Here is a 21,995-nt window from a genome sequence, read left to right on the forward strand (position 1 = left end):
GCCATGAGCTGTGGTGTAGGTTGCAGACGCAGCTCGGAACCCGCATTGATGTGGCTGTGGCATAGGCCGGTGGCTACAGCTCTGATTAGACCCCTCGCCTGGGAACCTCCATATGCTATGGCTGCAGCCCTAGAAAAGACAAAAAGACAAAAAAAAAAAAAAAGAATTTTGACTTTGACTCCCCTGTTTTTTCCTGTGTCTTCTTATCATCTTATCATCTGATGCTTCCTGCCTTTTCTTTTTTTCCCAGGAAGTTTTTTCCCCTGGAAGTTCCCAGGCCAGGGGTCCAAGTGGAGCCGCAGCCACCAGCCTATGCCACAGCCAGAGCAACGCCAGATCCAAACCTTATCTGCAGCCTACACCACAGCTCACAGCAACACTGGATCCTTAACCCACTGAGCGAGGCCAGGGATTGAACCTGCATCCTCATGGCTAAGCCACAACAGAAACTCCGACTCCTGCCTTTTCTATACCAGCTTGACCTCTGCAGACATTTGTGGGCATGACTCTGCCATTGGCTGTGACTGGTGGTCTTTCCTCTGTGAGCCTTTGCCTGATCTCCTGCCCCTACTTCTGGCCTGTTTCAGCAGCTGAAGCTTACACCCAAAGCCCCTGCAACTCCAGGCTGGGAGACTTTCAGGCAACATCAGGACACAGCACAAGACCCTCCCCCGAGTCAGGCTGGCTCTCCAGTGTCCTGGAAAAGCAGCGAGTTCATTATGGCTCCCACATCTATTCCCCTGGGCCCCTTTCTAGAATGTACTCCCTCCCCCAGCATCCTGCATAGAGTCGGTTTACCAGGCAGTGCCCATTCCCCAGCACAGTTTTCCCTTGTGTCTGTAGCTCTGTTCTGGAACCTGTTCAATGTCTCTGCTCATCCCAGGCTGTGGCCCTGCCCATCTCACCCCCCCAGTCCCGGAATCAGCATCTGGCTGAAGCACAGCAGATGAATGCCCCCCCCCCGCCCCCGACAACTAACAATGCAGGCTTCTTTCTCCTCCTGAGATGCCCCCTGTGGCCCTTACCTGGGACCCCTGGATACCAGCCCTCCTCCAGTCATCACAGCCCAGGCTCTGACTCCGGCCCTGCTTCCTGGAATGGCCTGCACACCACATCCTGTTCCTGGCAATTACAAAATCTAAGATGACTGATCCCTTTGCTCCAAACTTCCCCAAATGTCTTCCTCATCACACCACGACTCCCTGATGGTCATCATTCAGCTTGGAGTAATCACTGACCTCGCTGCTGTCACCCATTCCACAGCCACACTCATGTGCAAAAAACAAAAAAACACCCCCCCCCCAAAAAAAAACCCACAAAATCTGCTTTTTCCAAGCTCCTCAAACGTTTCCTGATCTCATCAATGAGTGGCTGCAGGATCTCTGGCACACTTCTGCCATGTCTGGAACGCTAATTCTTTGAAAACTGGTTCAGCTGGTTATGCCAAATTTCTTTTCCAGAACACTCAATTAGCTCGACGCTTTCTATCAGCCATTCCTTAACCATCGCTTGTTGGCAAATTCCTGTGTTACTCTCTTTAGCAAATTGTTTACAAATTAGAGGATCCAGGAGGAGACAGTCTGGCACCTTCTCTCAGGGGGAAGGTGAAGGTACCATCTGGAGCCGAGCCATGTGGAGGGCAGACAGACCTCACTAAACCTTGGATGCTGAGGACGGAAAGCGAAAGGGAAAGTCCTACAGAACTCATCCGTAAAAGCACCTTCCTATGGCCATGGTCGAGTTTACACTTGAGAGAGAACTAGAGCTCGGTGCCAAAAGCAGCAAAATTGACAGAGTCAAGAAGTCACATCCTTTAAGGTAAATCAGTTCTGAGTGAAGACCCTGGCCTCCTGGCTGCAGGTTGCTACAGGAAATCTTATTCTCAGTGGACCATGATGATCCTGAAAAGGCAAGTAAAAAGGAGAGGAGCTCTCGTCATGGCTCAGCAGGCTAAGGACCCACCGTAGTCTCCCCAAGGATGTGGGTTGAATTCCTAGCCTCACTCAGTGGGCTAAGGATCTGGCACTGCTGGGAGTTGCGGCATAGGTCACAGATGTGGCTCAGATCCTGTACTGACGTGGCTGTGGTGTAGGCTTCAGCTGCAGCTCTGATTTGACCCTGAGCCTGGAAACTTCCATATGCCACAGCTATGGCTGTAAAAAGAAAAAAAAAAAGAAGAGTGGGGGAGTTTCTCTGTGCCTTTCATGCAGGAGATGTTCCTTTTCTCTTTGGTGATGACTGCCTTGTGGTAAATCTGCTTAGTGCTAAGTAAGCTCTGAAATGACACAGCACGTATGCCAGCAAATCATGCATCAGGATGACTGTGGCTCCAGGGCAGGTGCTTACGTGGCCTTATCCTGCTTGTGTGCGGACCACTGCATTTGGGCATTTATGGGAGGGAGGGCTCAGGATGAGGCAGCAAAGGCTGGATCCTCCCGGCCAGCAGGCTGACCAGACTGGGAGTGTGCAGGGCAGAGGCCCGGGCCAGGAGTGTTTCAGAAATGGTCACAGCCCATCAGCGCTAGTGCCAAGCTGATTAGCATTATCTGAACCTTCCCCTCCAGGTGCAAGCATTACTACATCCCCTGGGATGAGCTCAAGAGGCCCAGAGTTCTTTAAGAAATGGGCTGGGAAAAGGTTTAAAATAGAAAATTTTTCTTTTCTTTTTATGGCCCCACTTGCAGCATATGGAAGTTTGAAGGCCAGGGGTTGAATTGGAGCTGCAGCTGTGGCCTACACCACAGCTTGTGGCAATGCTGGATCCTTAACCCACTGAGCCAGGGATCAAACCTGCATCCTCAAGGAGACGACGTCAGATTCTTAAACTGTTAAGCCACAATGGCAACTCCCCCCCCCCAGAATTTTTAAATAAAAAAAGAAAACTTGGTCACTGACACCCTTTTCATCTTGTGGGGGGTGGAGAAGGGCGGGGTGGGGGAGTCAGGAGTCAGGGCCCTGTCCTGTGATGGACAGTCCACTGGCATTTGATAACCTGTCCAGAGCATCTGGCCTCGATGCTATCCTTTGCCCCATCAGGAGGCCCTGGCGAAGCTCCCATCTCTGACGATGGCAGACTGAGCCCACCTATGATGAACTGTTGTGGGGGTCGGAGGGGGGGTAGGGGGTGGGTGGGTAGGAGGGTGTCAGTGGTTTCCCTCAATGGACCAAGGTGGGAATACGGGGTCCTTCCTGCCTCACGCTTACGAACGGCTTGACCTTGACCTCTCTTACTTCAATTCCCCCTTTCTAAGATGAGAAGAAACACAGCTGCCTCCTCTGGTTGTTGTAAAGACAGAAGCCTGAACACTAGTGAATACAGATGTTCACCAGGAGCTGACCCTCGCCCAGGAGGAAGGGGATCATTGCCACGTAGCCCTGGACCACCGGTGAATTGGGTCAAATAGGGAAAATTCACTCAGATCTAAGCTACCCAAGGAACACTGACTTTCATTCTCTAGAGCAAAACCTAAGAAGACGCCTGCCCTATGGAATAACTGTGTGATCTTTCCCAAGAAAAGGGGAAAGCCTAAGGTTCCTACTCTGCCAGCCCCAGAGTTTTGGTTAAAATTTCACCTCTCTGGTGTGCACATTTGCACGCAGGGGGATATCTAAGCCTGAAGAGTCAAACATGTCACCTGTGAATGTGCCACCAACAAGATGTTAAAATGAGACCTTTTTTGGCCACGCCCACAGCATGTGCAAGTTCCCAGGCCAGGGATCCAACCTGGGCCACACAGTGACCCAAGCCATAGCAGTAACAATGCTGGATGCTTAACCCATTGAGTCACTAGGAAACTCCATAAATGAGATGGTTTTAATGAGCGAATTTGCGGCAAATGCTGAAATGATACTCAGAGTGTTGGGCTGAGTTTATCTGAGAGTATTTGTTTTCTTTGAATGCTGCCTGTGGTATGTGGCAGAGAATCAAATCTCACTGTGAGACAGTTTTGTTCCTGGGGGAGCTGGGATGCAGAACAAAGCCCTGAGAAGAGAACACCACCCAGAGGGAAGGCTGTGACCACACCATCAGAGAGTGAGGGCTGGTCCTGCCCCTTCACCAAAGTCAGAAAGCGCCTCCAGTGTGCCTGTCAGGAAGGCAGGGGAAAGGGTCACAGACTCCATTTATAGGGACAGAAACAACTCTTTTTCCAAGTTCCCACAGACTGCTGGGTGGCACAGACAAGAGTGACCTTCCCAAAGTCAACCCCATGAAGAGAAAGTTCTGGTCTCTTGCGGTCCCCGAAATGCACCTGGGACCTGCAGCAGGAGTTGGCACAAAACCGATGGCCACTATTGGTCAAATGGATGTTTCACATTTTGAGAGGTGGGGGACTCGTTTTTTGCTTCCTAAAGATTACTACTTAAAAGAAGTGAAAAGACGTACCACAATCTAAGAGAATCTATCTGCCACACACAACAAATAAAGGTCTCTTAGGAAGACTATATTAAAAACCTTCTACAAAGCAATAAAAAATAATACTGAAAAGACAAACAACTCAATAGAAAACAGCACGTGAACAAGCACATCATGAAATGCATATAACCGATAAGCATATGAGGGGATGCTCAACTTTCAAGAATCAGATAAGTACACATCAAGACCATGAGGGATATAGTGTTTTCACCCATTCCACTGGCAAAAATAATTAAGTCTATCAACACCAAATACCACAGAGTATGCAGATGAATGGGAACTTACACACCTAGGATGAGAACAGAAATTGGGGCAACCAGTTTGAAACACAATTTGGCATAATTTTGTTAAGTTGGTGGATATTTACACATTTTAGGATTCAGTAATTCCACTCCTAGATGAGAACACCCCCAAACCCTTGCCCATGTGTCCAGAGACAGATACAAGAAAGTACTTCACAGCACTATTCAAAATAGCCAAAATAATTAGAAATCATTGTTGACACTGAGTGTTGACAAGGAAATAGTACTTTCAAACAAGAGGATATTACACACCAATGATGATGAAGGATACAACACGATTATCTTTGTAACAAGTGGAGAGCAGGTCTCAGACCAGTTACACATCCTTTTCATAAAGTGCAACAATGGATGAAACTAAACAATATATTGTTCAAACATATGGTATTTGACACAACTACAAACTAAAAGGTCAAGAGATGGATAAACACAAAATTCATGCTAGTGGTGATGTGGGGGGAGGTGGGGAAGGAAGGGGCTGAGATGGGAGAGTAGAACACAGGTAAGTTATCAATATTGGGTTGGCAGTGAATTCACCGGTGCCCAAAAGGATTCACAAGAAAACACATCTTAATTAACAGAATGCTATTAACATCAATGATGTCTTATGCATTTCCCATCTAAAGGGAATTACTATGAATTTTTTTTTCCTTTTTCCTAATCTGATTGCCTTCCAGGCTTATAATCACAGAATAATTGTTTAGAAAGAGATGCCTTATAAAAGAGAAAATTCTAATTCTGGAAAATAGTTACCAGGGATGTATTAGTTTATTCTGCTTGATGTGAGAACGCTGTTAGTATTCTCTAATGGAATTTCCAAACTGGTGACTTTTATAAAAACACAATATACTGTGGAAAGACGTAGGAAATCAAGAGCAGGAGGGAGAGAGAGGAGAGACAAATGATAGAACAAACTTTAACAGTCTTGCTCCTTCCCTATAAACCAACACATCATGTTCCCACTGGCCAGAGGGTTACAGTAGAGTCTGCATTCATGCTGCTCATTTTGGAGATGGTTACAAATGCTTGGACCGGTGCCAGGTTATGCATTTGGAAGAATGACTGCATTATAAAACCCATTCCAAGCTTCCCACTGTTCCGACAATGGAAAGAGTGAAGAATGTTCGGGCTGACTGAAAATGAAGAGGAACTTCCAGTATCCCTGAAGCTTCTGTCCCTTCAAAGAGCCCCCAGGTAAGTCTCAGTCACCTGCCTAATTAAGTTCTGAGGTTAGGCAAGAAAGAATTACATTTTTTTTTTCTTTTCATGGCTGTACCTGTGGCACATGGACGTTCCCAGGCTAGGAGCTGAATCCGAGCAGAATTCGCCACCCATGCCACAGCCACTGTGACACCAGATCTGAGCCACATCTGTGACCTACACCACATCTTGTGGCAACACCGGATCCTTACCCCACTGAGAGAGGTCAGGGATCGAACCTACATCCTTACGGAGACTATGTCGGGTCCTCAACCTGATGAGCCACAATGGGAACTCCAGAATCACTTCTAATAGTAGCTTGTAGGTAGCTTGTAGAATGATGCCATCATGAAATCAGAGCCCTAGTTGAAACCCTGGGCTTCCTTAGCACCTGGCAGAAAATAATCAAGCTCAATGGAACAGGCTTTGGGGCCCCCGTTTCCAGAGGTGTGACTGATAAGATATCCTGAAAGACCCACAAACCAAAAAACCAGATCAAATGTTGAAAAAGACACTGCCTTCATTTAAATGCAGTACTGAGCAGGCGCTAAATTAAGGGATGGGCAGAACCCCAAAGGAAATGAAAAAGGGAGACCTGGAAGACAGGCTACCACCAAATCACACTTATGCCCTGCAGGTGTGTGATCAAACCCCGGAGATGTAGAATCTGTGCTTTGATAAAGGTTTAGAGGACAAAAGATAAAGCAGAGGGCTGCTGGGGAGGGGTGGTATCTAATAGCAGACCCCCTACTTATCTGGAAGCCTCTGGGTCAAGGTCCTAAGGGAAGGATGAATGAGAAGGAAACTCTGATATTCAGAAGGGGGCTTTGAGCTGAAGGGGGGGAAATAAATGCCTCCCACCCGTGCTCTGCCCGTGGAGAACCGGTAACCACAAACCAGCAGCCTAAATGCGCACTACCCGGGTGTAGGGTGGCGGGGATAGAAAACGCAGGGTGAAATTTTAATTTCATATGGTCCAGGGTCAGTGACTTTGAGGAGCGAGGGCTAATTCTCTCCAGAGGACCTCAACTTCCAATCAGGCCTGTGAGAATTTTCTGCACAGACAACGCTCTCAAAAGATCGGCCAAAGTTCCCAAAACACTCAAGGAAAGAAGACATCACAGGTGAAATTCACCAGGAATGACACAGGACAGAAACAAATGCCCCAGTGCTTCGGATAATTGAAACTATCTGGCCCAGAATAACTCATTTACTCTGTTTAAAGTGAATATAATAAACTCAATGAACGGCCTTGGTAGCAGATTAGACACAGCTGAAAGCCCTTCTTTAAGGGCTGGAAATGTTAAAGTGCAGAGCTTTGCAACCCGAAGGGGAAAACATCAGAGTTTACAGGGCAACTCTGGCGATTAGCTGCTTCTCAAAACTCAAATTGCTTGGACATTTTTAGGCATAACACTGTCAATCAACTGTACTTTAGACAAAACAAAACAAACAAACAAAAAAAACCCCTCAAAATGCTGGGACTACAATACCTGAGCTCAAAGATCATCCTGAATGTTGATGTGCAAATAAGAACTCCAAGTCTCATTTTTCCCCCCTAAAGCTATCTAGGACTAGAGGGGAAAATTGGAGAGAGGGGGGGATGGAGAGAGAGAAAAATCGAGATTATTTCTCGAATGTTCATGGCCCTTTAACTTTGGCATGGGTGTGGTTGCAAGAGGAAGGAGTGGCAACTGGCCCCGTTCACAACTTGCAGTAAGTAGGTTAGAAAAGAAGGGAGACAGGGTTAGGGAAAGAGGCTGGGAGCAGCCTGGCAGACAAAGGGGGTGGAGGGGGGTCCTTTATGCCCAACTCATACCAGGAAGACCTTCCCTGTGGAGAAAAGGCCCCAGAGATACCCTGCTAGGTTTCAGCCCTGCATCTACCCTTTGTTAGCTGGAGAACCAGAGGAGGCTGCTTTTACCTCTGGGTGCCTCCGGTTTTCTCATGCTTGCCTTTGCAAGAAGGAGGGCACCCGTTTCACATGGATTTTTGTGGATTAAGAGAGTGAGAGCATGTCAGACACTCAGCACATCACACATACTGGTACTGGTACACAGCGTACTTACTGGTCCATTGTAAGTGCCCGATAAAGGTTAGCTACTCTCAGAGTTCCCACTTTGGCCCAGTGGAAACAAATCCAATGAGTAACCATGAGGTTGTGGGTTCAATCCCTGGCCTCACTCAGTGGGTTAAGGATCCGGTGTTGCCGTGAGCTGTGATGTAGGTTGCACACGTGTCTTGGATCCCGAGTTGCTGTGGCTGTGGTATAGGCTGGCCTTTGTAGCTCTGATTTGACCCCCAGCCTGGGGAACCTCCATATGCCTCAGGTGCAGCCCTAAAAAGACAAAAAAAAAAAAAAAAAAAAAAAGGCTAGCTATTCTCTTTTCATAGCCATTTTGGTAAATGTTTAAGATTCCCTTTGCTATGGTCTGAATGTCCTGTGCCTGCCCCCAAATTCATCTGTTGAAATCCTAACCCTCAAGGTGATGATAGGAGGAAGCGGGTAGAAGGATGGTTGGGAAGGAAGGTGGTCACAAGGGCAGAGTCCTTATAAATGGCATTAGTGCTCTATAAAGGTTTTTTTAAATTATTACTATTATTATTATTATTTTTGGCCACCCAGTGGCATATGGGGTTCCTGGGCCAGGGATGAGATCCAAGCTACAGTTTCAACTTAGGCTGCAGATGCAGCAACGCTGGATCCTTAACCCACCATGCTGGGCATTGAACCTGCATCCCAGGGCTCCCAAGACGCTGCCGATCTCATTGTGGGAGCTCCTGATTCTTTTTTTTTTTTTTTTTAATTTTATTTTATTGGAGTATAGATGACTTACAGTGTTGTATTAGTTTCAAGTGTACAGCAAAGTGAATCAGTCATACGTATATCCATTCCGAGTTCCTGTCATGGCTCAGCAGAAACGAATCTGACTAGCATCCATGAGGACACAGGTTTGATCCCTGGCCTCGTTCGGCAGGTTAAGGATCCGGCATTGCCATGAGCTGTAGTGTAGGTGGCAGACACGGCTCGGATCTGGCATTGCTGTGGTTGTGGTGTAGGCCAGCGGCTGCAGCTCTGATTCAGCCCCTAGCCTGGGGACCTCCATATGCTGCAGGTGCCCTAAAAAGACAGAAAAAAAAAAAAAAAGTAAGGAAAGCTGATAGGAGTCAGATATTTCCAGGCTGCAGTATAATCTACATCCTTAAGGGCTTGTGATAAGTGAAAATCTCAAGAGACTGGTGAAAGTCCAGGAGAGAGGTTCTATTTCCTGTGCTGTATAGACTAGTAATCTAAAGGTCAAAGTCTAAATAACCACCTGAATTTAGAAAAGACCCCCGCCCCGGCCCCCGTATGGCGTGTTTTAGGGGAAGTTCCTGCCAAGCATGCAGTTTTATAGATGCTTGAGAAACTCGTGAAAACTGGAGTTTATGTGCAAGTCTGACAGTATTGGCCACACCATACAAAGAGTAGGCCGTAAGTAAGAGGAGCCTGGAAAATGTCAATGATACAGTCATGCTATTAACAATCGGCACATCTCCTTACTTTCATTTAGGAGGCTAAAACTGGAAAGTTTCAGCATTAATAACAGAAGGAGAGTCACCATAGAAACACAGCCTTTACCTTATTTCCATGTTAAGGAAAGCAGCTTCTTCCACGGAAGGCTTTCAGGTGCTCTGGCAAGCACTTCTGCTTGAAAATCTCTCTCCAAAAGACCTCTCTGAACTGTTAAAGGCAATGGGAATTCTCTAAAAATAATAGGCCAGGCATTTAAGAATAAGGGAAATTTTGATTGCAAGTTCAAATATTTTTACTCTAAAGAAATGAAAAAATGTGATGGCAACAGACCAAAGCATCCAGGAGCAAAGGGGGAGAGCAGCAAAGGACGATATCAATGCAGATTAAAAAGGGAAAACTGACATGTATGGAAAGCCTATTCTTTGCCCAGCACTTGTGATACTTCATTGCATTTAATCCGCATGACCATCCCCCAAACATATATACGTATGTATCTATCTCTGTCTTTTTCTAACTGCTAATGTCACAGTCTTCTCTTGGTATTGTCTGGGGATTGGTTCCAGGACCCCTGTGGGTACCAAAATCCAAGGATGCTCAAGTCTCTTACATAAAATGATGCAGTATTTGCAGTATTTCTAAATCATCTCTGAATTACTTATAATATCTAACACAATGTAAATGCTATGTAAATATCTGTAAATGCTATGTAAAGAGTTGCCAGAGTGCAGAGAATTTCAGGTACATTTTAACTATTTTATCTCCTTTCCCTCTTCTCTCGATATCGATAGTTTTACCATTAATCTCTCCCTCTTTTGATTTCCTTTGCAAATTAAAACATGACATGGAAACTTTTATTTCGAAGTTCTCATCATGGCTCCGCGGTGTAAGAACCCAACATAGTGTCCAGGAAGATGAGGGTTTGATCCCTGGCCTCGATCAGTGAGTTAAGGATCTGTCATTGCTGCAAGTTGCAGCTTGGATCCAGTGTTTCTGGAGCTGTGAGGTAAGCCTGTAGGTGCAGCTTCAATTCAACCCCTGGCCTGGGAACTTCCATATGCCCTGGATGTGGCTGTAAAAAGAAAAAAACCCTTTTATTTCCTGTTCCAACAACTTTCAACATTTTACCTCTACTGATAGTTAAATGTTTCATGGTTTGCCTACAGATTCATTCTAATACTGGAAATCAATAAACTATTCATCATGGTGTATAATTACTTTTTATTCTTGGGCCAAATTCCTTCTTCCTTGTTCCAAGATCACAGTACCATTTGCCTTCAAAGAGACTATGCTAGCGCTGTGTAACGTCAAATGGATTTTTTCTTAATTCTACACACTGCTCAAAATAATTGTAGTTATTTGCTAAAACTAGACAAAGAGTTTTGTTTGTGGGCAAGTTTTTTGTTTTTGTTTTTTGTCTTTTGAAGACTGCACCCACAGCATATGAAGGTTCCCAGGCTAGGGGTCTAATTGGAGCTGTTGCTGCCGGATTACACCACCGCCACAGCAATGCCAGATCCAAGCCGAGTCTGCAACCTACACCACAGCTCACGGCAACACTGGATCCTTAACCCACTGAGCAAGGTCAGGGATCGAACCCACAACCTCATGGTTCCTAGTCGGATTCGTTAACCACTGTGCCACTATGGGAACTCCTATATTTAATTTTTTCATCTTTAATTCTTTAGAGAATTAAAGAAATAAAGAAGATTTTTGTATTGATCTTTAATATCCTAAGTTAATTTAAAAATTCTAATAGTTTATAGATTTTTTGGAATATTCTATATATAATGATTGTCTTATTTTTTCCTTTCTATTCATTCTATTTTTTTCTTGCTTTATTGTAATGACTAGGACCTCTATTACAATGTTAAATTAAAATGGTGATATTAGCATCTTTGTCTCATTCTTGACTTAAGGAAGAAAACTTGTTATATATCAAAATTAAGTATGATGCTTACACTTAAGTCTTTTTATATATACCTGTTCATCCAATTAAGGAACTTCCCTTCTATATCCACTTTGGTAAAATTCTTTCCTTTTTGATCATTATTGGGGTTTGAATTTTGTCAAATCCTTTTTCTGCATCTGACATATTTTTTCTCCTTTATTCAGTTAATTTGGGGGAATTTAGGTTTACTGATTTTTAGAGTGTTAAATCAACCCTGCATTTCTGGAATAAATCAAACTTTTCACAATGTGTTTTTGGTTTTGTGTTTATAAATTGCTGGATTCAATCTGCTAACATTTTGTTAGGATCATGCATCTATGTTCATGAGAAAAACCAGCCTATAATTTCTTTCCTTATACTCTTCTTGCTAGGCTTTGATATCAAGACTATGCTGGCCTTATCAAAACAAATTGGGTTGTATTTTCTCTTTTTCTGTTTTGGGAAGTATTTGTGTAAGAGTGGGATTATATATTCCTTAAGGCTTGGAAATGTTCACAAGTGAAGTTATCTATACCTGGAGGTTTCTTAGTGGAAAGAAGGTATTTAATTACAAATTTAAGTTTTAATTCCATATTTAAGTTTTAAATAGGCATTCAGATGTTACATTTTTCTTTTCCTATCAATCGTGGTAAACTATTTTCTTAGGGATTTGTCCATTGCATCAAAGGTTATAAAAATTTCTTGCCTAAATTTCTTTCCAACATCTCTTCTCATCTTATAAATATCCGTATGATCTGTAGTGACTTCCTTGTTTTTTTGATTCCTGATACTGATTATGGGGACTCTTTTTCTATTTTTCAGTCTTCAAAAAAACTAACTTAGTCATCAGAGAAACAAATTTCATCTTTGGTGATTTTTCTCTATTGTACTAACAGTTTCTATTTTATTAATTTCTGCTCTTACCTTTATTATTTCCATTCACCTACATTCTTGGGTTTAATTTGCTGGAAATTTTTTTTCCTCCCCTAGTTTTCTGAGCTGGATAGTGAAAGCATTATTTTTTAATAAAGCTTCTTTGACATGTGGATTTGATGGTTGTACATTTGTCTGTAAGTACAGCATTAGCAGCCTTCAACATATTTTGATACAGTACATTTTTATTTTCATTAAGTGCGAAATATCATTTAGCTTCACTTAGTATCTTTTTTTACCCAGGGTTTATTTTAAAATGAATTGCTTAACTTCTAAGAGTTTGAGGATTTTCTTGTGCTTATTTTTGTTTGTGTTATTTTTGGTTTAATTCCATTGTGTTAAGAGAACATGATTTCAATCCTTGAAATTTGTTGAGACCTATGACCTAGCAATTTATCAATTTTGAAAAAATTTGGCAAATATGACTTTAGAAAAAGAATATTCTACCACTGTTAGGTGTATTGTTAATTAAGTTTAATTTTATTTACCATATCATTCATATTTCCTAATCCTCTTTTCAGTTGTATATAACTATAAAATACATCTATTTACAGCTTAATTCATATTATTGGCTTTTTCAGTTTTTGAATTTCCATTTGATATTTTTTGGAGATCTAGGACTCTGGTAAAATTCCCTATCTTGATTTCAATGTTCTTTAACACAATAATTGTCATTATTTTTAGGTTTGTGTCTGGTCAATATGTGAGTCGTGAATGAGTCCACCTAGTATTTTATTTCATGCCAGACATTGTTACTTTAAAATTTTATGGTCTTGGATGCCATTATTTTTCTTCAAAGAGGCTCTCCCCTCTTCTCTGTGAGGCATCTAGCATGGGATCAGATAAGTGCAGTCCAAACGGGAATTGTGTTGATCTGGCGTTGTGCTCTTGGTGCATCTCCAGGGATCCCAGGTGAACGCCTGATTACTAGGGTCCCCTCTTCTTTTGGCAGATCCTGAAATACAACTTTTGTTTCTCAAGGACCATGAAAATGCTGAAAATGCCACACTGTGTTTCAGTGTTTTCTGTCTAGTTTCCAAGACTTTCCTCTGTACAGTTTAAGATTCAATAAGTACAGAGAAAAATAATGCCAAATGTTGAGCTTTCATCAATATTCCTTTTCTCTGGGATACTGGTTCTTCAGGTCTTGGCCACTTTGGTCGGAGCATTAGTCAGTTACAGAAGCCAAATTTACTCCATGGTTTGAAAAGAAAATCCAAAACCATTAGGATAATTTTCCATTTATTAATGCTGATCCTGTTCTGTCATTACAAGATCAGCAAAATCAAGGTCCTTTTTACTTAACGTCACAATTTCTAGAAGACAGTTGGTTTAGGGAGTTTTTCAGAAAGCTTGTATAATAGAGATTTATAGCTTTGCCACTGTGAGTCTCAGTGGACTATCCACTGTTAGGCAAACTGTGAACTTGGATATAAAATCATTGTACTAAGTTGCTTTCTTTTTATTGATTATTTATGGCCAACTCATTCCCTATTAATCCTCACTAAGATATATGGCTTTAGAGATGCTAGACTATAAAATTGGAAACAGAGAAAGACTTAGCATAGTTTTAGATCCTCCCAAAATCAATTGTTCCCTGAGTCTGAGACTCATTCCACCCAAATTTATTTTGGAAAAAGTGTCTTTTTTTTTTTTTTTTCTCTCTCACAGCTGCACCTGTAGCATATATAAGCTCCCAGGCTAGGGGTTGAATCAGAGCTTCAGCTGCTGGCCTACACCACAGCTTGTGTCAACACTGAATCCTAACCCACTCAGTGAGGCCAGGGATCAAACCTGCATCCTCACAGAGACTATGTCGGGTTCATAATCTGTTGAGCCACAACAGGAACTCTAAGGCAAAAGTATCTTTTAAAAATAAGATTTAAAATAATCACAAGTAAAAAAAAAAAAACAGTTAATTTTTTTTAGCAATTCCTTCTGGTAAATTAAAACCTCAACCTCAAATCTTGGAGATCAATTAATTAGAGGCTGTGATTTTTCCATCTGAAGAATTGATAATATTTGTTGAAAACTGGAATATAGAGAAGAGTCAGTATTTAAAAAAAAAAAAACAACACATTCTGAAATGTAGCTCAGCAGGGAGGAAATGCACACAAGAATCTGAGCTTTTTTTAGACCTTTGATGATATGAATTTTCAAATTTATTACGAAACACCTTTTTTTAAAAATGTGAAGATTTCATCAATGCTCTTTTAGTGAATTTCAGTGTATTATTTATCAACAGTTGTGCACTGTTTTTGTTCTTCTGTGTCCTATCACATAAAATTGTACTATAGAGAAATTTGATCAAAATCAAATGTGGTTGGGTAACAAATAAATTCATTATATTGAAAGTGAATACATGCCTTTAGTTTAGAATGGATCATTTAAACCAAACATGACACTATGAAAATGAACATTTGCTTTTTTTCCCTCAATACTGGGACACAGAGTAGTATTCTCTGATCTTATTTCCCAGTTACAATAAAATGAAGAGATACTGATGTAGCCTATCCTCTCAGAAATAACACATATTATGACAAGTGATTATTTATTAGCAGTAAAACATTTCCCCAGGGCTTAATTTGGAATGCCTGAAATGAGATAACAAAATCTCAGTCTTGGAAGCGATCCTCTGCATAGTTATTGTTTAGGGAAATTTTTTTGCTTCACAGCAGTTTAAGATCCTTAACTGGCTGGTTCTTTGAGAGGAAGGCATATGGTACAGCACCAAAGTCCTGGAAGGGCAACGTGAGTGAACACATGCAGGATTAGAAGCCAGGCTTCTTGGAATTTTAGGTGGGTTCCGGTTCTGAAGCAGAGCGGTTCATTTTCTTCATGCTCCATGATAGCCCAGGGTGTTCTTGGTGTCCTGCCCCAGCATTCCACGTGCAGACAGAAAGGTTGGTTTAATCCACCCAATTCCACTCTTTCATTATCAGGCCTCGTCAGATGGAGCTGTGGTGGGGAGTCATGGTGCCAAACTCGGCTGATCCAATGAGTTAGAGCAGCTTGTCCTAGAAGATTTCAGCAGTGAGTGAACTAAATCCACTTGAATCTTGACAAGCAACAAAGGGGTCTGATTCCTGCAAATTCTTGTGATTATAAGGCAAGCTTCCAGTCCTGAAAGTGGCAAGAGCAGGAAGGAGCTCAAGTATGCCGGTGAGATAAGGATGCCGGTCTGGAACTTGTTCCTCACAGGTGTGGCCTGATGAAAAAGCATATCACCTACCAAACTCTGGAGTGCAAGGTCAGAGTAAGCATGAAAGCAAGGCTGACCTGGATGGATGCTGGGCCCCCAGACTTATACCTAACTGCTTCCTGCATTCTCCCTGACCTGATCCCAGAGCCCAAGACAGAGCAGGGTCTCCAGGTCATCACTAAGAGGTCCCCGCTGTGGGACACGAGGGATTTCAGAGCAGGGAATTCCTTGCATCTTTCTTTACTCTAGTGACTTTTTTGGTGGACTTCTTTATCCCTTTCTGAATTTTTAGTTTTGGAGAGATTAATCAAAGTCCAGAGGCAGTTTTTGCCTTGATTACCAGGTATCATTTTCAGGACCCCTAACAGATGCTCAACAGAGGACCAGATATCCCCTTCCTGGCATGGCTGCAAGTGTGCCTAGATTGAACAGAAGGCCCAGGGCCCTGGGTTTTTCCTTTGAATCTGCTGACTGAGGATGGGGTGACTGGAAGTCTCCATGACCGAACTAAAAATCTTCATGCTTCCAAAACACTGAAATAAATTTCCTTAATGGAACTGTTGGCTAGGGGAGAAAGCATCTATAGGACTCTTGCTCGTACTTCCATCCAAAGCTCTTTTCTCTGATTCCAAACTCTGGGCTCTCGGTAGATTGCTTCATTATTTGGAAAGGTGCTGAGCCAGCAAGTGGTCTGGCTCAGCCTGCTGCCGCCTTTGTCCACACAAGTCTCCGACTTAGTAGACCTGCCCCTTCAGAACCACTTATTCACCTAACACATCCTCTCCTGTTCAGCCTCCCTAGTCCAGAATCAGGATGGCGATTTGGGAAGAATTGGTCAAGCAAGCGAGGAGAGCCTGGGGCCGGCAATGAGGCACATGCAAAACAGAGAAGCAACAAAAAGACAATTTGCAGAATGGGAGAAAATAGTTTCAAATGATGCAACAGACAAGAGCTTTATCTCTAAAATATACAAACAACTTATACAACTCAACAGCAAAAAAGCAACAACCCAATTGAAAAATGGGCTAAAGACCTGAATAGACATTTGTCCAAAGAAGATATAGAAATGACCAACAAGCACATGAAAAAATGCTCAACATCGCTGATTATTAGGGAAATGCAAATCAGAACTACTGTGAAGTACCACCTCACACCAGTCAGAATGGCCATCATTAATAAGCCCACAGATAACAATGCTGGAGGGGGTGTGGAGAAAAGGGAACCCTCCTGCACTGCTGGTGGGAATGTAAGCTGGTATAATCACTATAGAGAACAGTATGGAGGTATCTTAGAAAATTATACATAGAACTACTATATGACTCAGAAATCCCACTCTTGGGCATATATCCGGACAAAACTTTCCTTGAAAAAGACACATGCATCCACATGTTCATTGAAGCACTATTCACATTCACAACAGCCAAGACATGGAAACAACCTAAATGTCCATCGACAGATGAATGAATTAGGAAGATGTGGTATACACACACAATGGAATACTACTCAGCCATAAAAAAGAACAAAATAATGCCATTTGCAGCAACATGGATGGAACTAGAGACTCTCATACTGAGTGAAGTAAGTCAGAAAGAGAAAAATACCATATGATATCACTTATATCTGGAATCTAATATGAGGCACAAATGAACCTTTCCACAGAAAAGAAAATCATGGACTTGGAGAATAGACTTGTGCTTGCCAGGGGGAGAGGGAGGGGGAGGGAGTGGGATGGATTGGGGTGCTTGGGGTTAATAGATGCAGACTATTGCCTTTGGAATGGATTAGCAATGAGATCCTGCTGTGTAGCACTGGGAACTATGTCTGGTCACTTATGATGGAGCATGATAATGTGAGAAAAAAGAATGTATACATGTACGTGTAACTGGGTCAGCATGCTGTACAGTAGAAAATTGACAGAACACTGTAAACCAGCTATAATGGAAAAAAAAATCATTATATATTTAAAAAAAAATTAAAAAAAAAAAAACCCAGAGAAGCATGTTTTTGGGAAGTGGTGAGAAATTTGCGGCAAAAGAGCAGATGTGATGTTCAGATTACAGCCCAAGAAGAGCACAGTGGAGGGGGTAAAGGATGATCTCTAGGGTTTTGCAAACCCTAGATGGAATGTTAGCGCTTCCATTGGCTACCTATTAATTTATCCATCCAACATGTGTTACAATCTACTTTACTCTGTGTTCCAGTGCTGGACTAAGTGTGTGCCAAGGCCAGATTCCGTCAGTGGATTGGGTTTTCCAAGCAGATGTCAGCATAGGATGAAATAAGGACATTGTTATTGGAGTATTTACCATGGGGCAGGCACTTTCATAGTTAGGATTTCAATCACTCCTCAGAACAATCCTGGAGATATTATCCTTCCAGTTCTGAATAACAATAAAGGAAGTCCATTTCATGAAAGTAGGATAAAGAGGAATAAAACCACAAATTAAAACTACAGTGAGGTACCACCTGACACCAGTCAGAATGGCCATCATTAAAATGTCTACACACAAGGAATGTTGGAGAGGGTGTGGGGAAAAGGGAACCTTTCTACACTGTCAGTGGGAATGTAAATGGTGCAGCCTCTATGGAGAATGGTATGGAAGTACCTCAAAAATCTAAAAATAAGAGTGTCCATATTAGCCAACAATCTCATTCCCGGGCATCTATCCAAAGAAAACCATAATTCAAAAATATACATGTACCCCTGGTTCATTGCAGCACTATTCACAACAGCCAAGACATGGAAACAACCCAAATGGCCACGGACAGATGAATGGATAAAAAAGATGTGGTACATATGCACAATGGAATACTACTCAGCCATAAGAAAGAATGAAATAATGCTATTTGTAGCAACATGGATGCAAGCAGAGCTCATCATACTAAGTGAAGTAGGTCGGAAAACGAAAGACAAACACCATATGCTATCATTCATATGTGGAATCTAAAATATGATACAAATGATCTTATATATGAAACAGAAACAGACTCACAGACACAGAGAACAGACATGTGGTTGCCAAGGGGGAGGGAGTTGGGGGAGGGATGGATTGGGAGTTTGGGATTAGCAGAGGCCAACAAGTATACACAGTAAGGATAAACAACATGGTCCTATTGCAAAGCACAGGGAATTATATTCAATATCCTGTTAGAAACCTGTTATAATGGAAAAGAATATGAAAAAGAATGTATATATGAATAACTGAGTCATTATGCTGTACAGCAGAAACGATTACAACACTGTAAATCAACTATACTTCAATAAAATGTGAAAAAAAAAAGAATAAAATCAGACTGAAGATGATCATCCCTGGGACCTACACAAGGTAAAACCTCCAAGTCTTCGCTCACTTAGCTGTAAAATGGATAATTATCCCTATCTCAGAGGATAGCTGTAAGGAGGAAATTGCAAAAAATGGCAAATACGGAAGTCCCTACTCTAAGGTTTAATACCTGACAAGTGGTTGTTAAGTATGTCTTCTGCATTCCTGTTGGAAATCCTACAGGAGGCGGATGCTGGAGAGGCTGGCAGAGCACAAGGATGGCATCTGGCCTGGGTGACACACAGCAACCCTGAGCTGGCCAGAGCTGCCATGGGTCAGCCAGAGATCAGCCTCCAGTTCTGGGGAATGTAAACCAAGGCAGGAGGGAAGAGAAGGCAGGGCGCTAGTCACTGGCATGGTGGGAGGTTAGCCATCTGGTCAGAGGCCAAGGGCACCGTGGCATTTCATCAGGATCCATGGCATCAGCCCCTGGCCTCAAGTCACTGCTCCCAGAGTTTCATCTCCGGGACTCAGCAACCACTCAGCTGTTTCCACCTGTCTCCAGCCCTGCTCCCCAGATCCCAGGGACCAACCCTCCCTGTCTCTGATGCTGTTGTTCCCGCCACCCCCAACTCCTTGATATCAGCTAGGTTCCCAGTGAGCTCGCTCTGCTGAGTCATCCAAAAAGGGCCCCTGGAACTGCCCAGTGAGGCACCAGAGCTGTGACAGCTGAGCTGCCCATGGGAGAAGTGGCTCCAGGTGGGGAAGGAAGCCACTTGCAGACGCAGTGCCAGGCTCTTCCTTCCGGGTCCCCCATCCTGCAGGACACGGGTGGTTTGAGCCTGTCTCTGTGTCTCTATCTCTCTCTCACATGCATGCACATGCAGGAGCTTAACAGGTCATATGGTGTCACGGTACCCATGCCACACTGCCCCATGTGAAAATCTTCTTGTCCTTGGCTTTGAATATTATGTTGTTTCCTTCTCATAAAGGAAGGTGACTTCAGCCTTGAGCTAAAAAGTAGGACTTTTCTGTTTCTGACTCCTGTTCATGAGTTAGATACCTCAGTTGAAGAGCAGGAGAGAAAGTGTGTTTCTGCATAATTCATGTCTCAGGGTCTGGGTGGCACAGCAGAACTGTCACCTTCCCTTGGTTTGAACTCCTACCTAGAATCCACCCTGGGAAAAATCTCCTCCTTAAACACCACCAAGTCCAGGAGAATTTGTAACATGAAGCCATGCACACAGAACATCGGCAGAAAAGGGCTTTGGATGTGGAAGTGAAAAGGACGTAAAGGTAGATGCGATATGTCAGCACCCAACTGGGGATATCTGGGTAGGCAGGTCCAGTGACAGAAATTATTTAAAAGCTATGAAGACTTCCCTTCTTCACTTAGAGCAGCATTCACGGTATCTGTGAATTCAAACTCCTACTCTCCATCACTGCTCAGCTAAAACCCTTCCTTGATCTGTCATTAGTCATTTCTACCTTTTCAACATCCAGCCCTGCCCCTCTTATATTTTCTTCTTATCACACTCACGACCTTGCCCTGGGGGAGACCCAGACTCCATAGGGCCTAAAGTTTAAAAAATTAGGGGGTGTCTCAAGTAAAAATAACTGAAAGTGATTAGTATAAAATTAAGACATGAAGATGATTTCTTAATTTAAAAGAAAGAAATCGCAGAGTTCCCATTGTGGCTCAGCCAGCTGAGAACCCAGCATAGTGTCTGTGAGGATATGGGTTCCATCCCTGGCCTCACTTGGTGGGTTAAGGATCCAGTATTGCCATAAGCTGTGGTGTAGGTGGAAGATGTGGCTCAGATCCGGTGTTACTGTGGCTGTGGTCTAGGCCTAAGCTGCAGCTCTGATTTGACCCTTACCCTGGGAATTTCCATATGCTGCAGGCGCAGCTCTAAAAAGAAAAAACCGTAATAAAAATAAATTTAAAAAATAAAGAGGAGTTCCCATCGTGGCGCAGTAGTTAATGAATCTGACTAGGAACCATGAGGTTGCGGGTTCGGTCCCTGCCCTTACTCAGTGGGTTAACGATCCGGCATTGCTGTGAGCTGTGGTGTAGGTTGCAGACGCGGCTCGGATCCCGCGTTGCTGTGGCTCTGGCTTAGGCCGGTGACTACAGCTCCGATTGGACCCCTAGCCTGGGAAGCTCCATATGCCGCTGGAGCGGCCCAAGAAATAGCAAAAAGACAAAAAAAATAAAAAATAAAGAAAGCACAACAGAATCAGGTTTTAACCAGTTAATGAATGCAACAGACATTACAAAATCTAGAAAAATAATGGCTTTTTCATTAAGCAACTACCTGTTACTTGTCATTTTTTTTTTTTTTGTAGAGAAAAAGGACAGATAATCATTTCTCTTCTCTAATATTTAGCCACAATTTTACTATTGTTGAGAAGTGGAATGCACCAAACATACAACTTTGCATATGCACATGCCCACTCTGTGGAATACCACCACCAGGCTGTGCCTAGATTCCTAAACATTCTATTACCCTGTGCAATTACCAACAGAAAAAAAAAAAAAAAAAAAAAAGAATGCTGTGTGTAGAAGTGTTCACGTATTTATGCTGGGTTGCTGACAGCATCCCTGACTTCAGAAAGTTCACTTTTGACCAGGCAGTGCTGTGAACCAAATGCTCTGTTTACAGTTTTACCAGTCTGAGGAGAAGAATTTCCCACACACTAGTTCTGGGCTCCATTCACTTCAAACCTCATGTCTACTCTACTACCTGCCTCCTTCCTGTACTGAGCGCCACAGGGCATGTTCCTGTCACGACACAGCCTCTGTTCTTTACCCAAATCAATGCCCAGTGATTTGGCACTGGGGTGCTGAGACGTTTCTAGAAATCACTCCTACACAGGTCTAAGTGGAAATAAGTTTGCAATTCAATGTCTGTGAGCTCCAGGCATACATTTCAATAAACTCAGCTGGATACGTCCTCAGGACAACTTTGCTGGATCTCGAAAATGTCCTTGGCCATTTTGGCAATGGGGAAGGTAAGAAGGGAAACATAGTTATTTTTTAAAAAAATCTCACTTACAAGGACCTAGTGTAACTATACGCAGGGAACCATATGCAGTATCTTGCAATAACTTATAACAGAAAAGAATCTGAAAAAGAATATATATATACATACATATGCACATATATACATATATATGAATATATATATATATATCATTGACTCACTTTGCTGTACACCTGAAACTATTACAACATTG

The 21,995-nt window shown here is 42.9% G+C and overlaps 1 protein-coding gene across 1 annotated transcript in view; it reads right to left on the reverse strand.

Moving 5' to 3' along the window:
- Positions 1-21,995, reverse strand: part of LOC146399493 (uncharacterized) — a 119,080-nt gene that overhangs the window by 25,517 nt on the left and 71,568 nt on the right. The window lies entirely within an intron of this gene.

The sequence above is a fragment of the Sus scrofa genome, chromosome 10, assembly GCF_054392235.1.
Source record: "Sus scrofa isolate SSC_HxYL_T2T_F1_AM1 chromosome 10, Sscrofa_HxYL_maternal_Yorkshire_Landrace_v2.0, whole genome shotgun sequence".
Taxonomy (NCBI): domain Eukaryota; kingdom Metazoa; phylum Chordata; class Mammalia; order Artiodactyla; family Suidae; genus Sus; species Sus scrofa.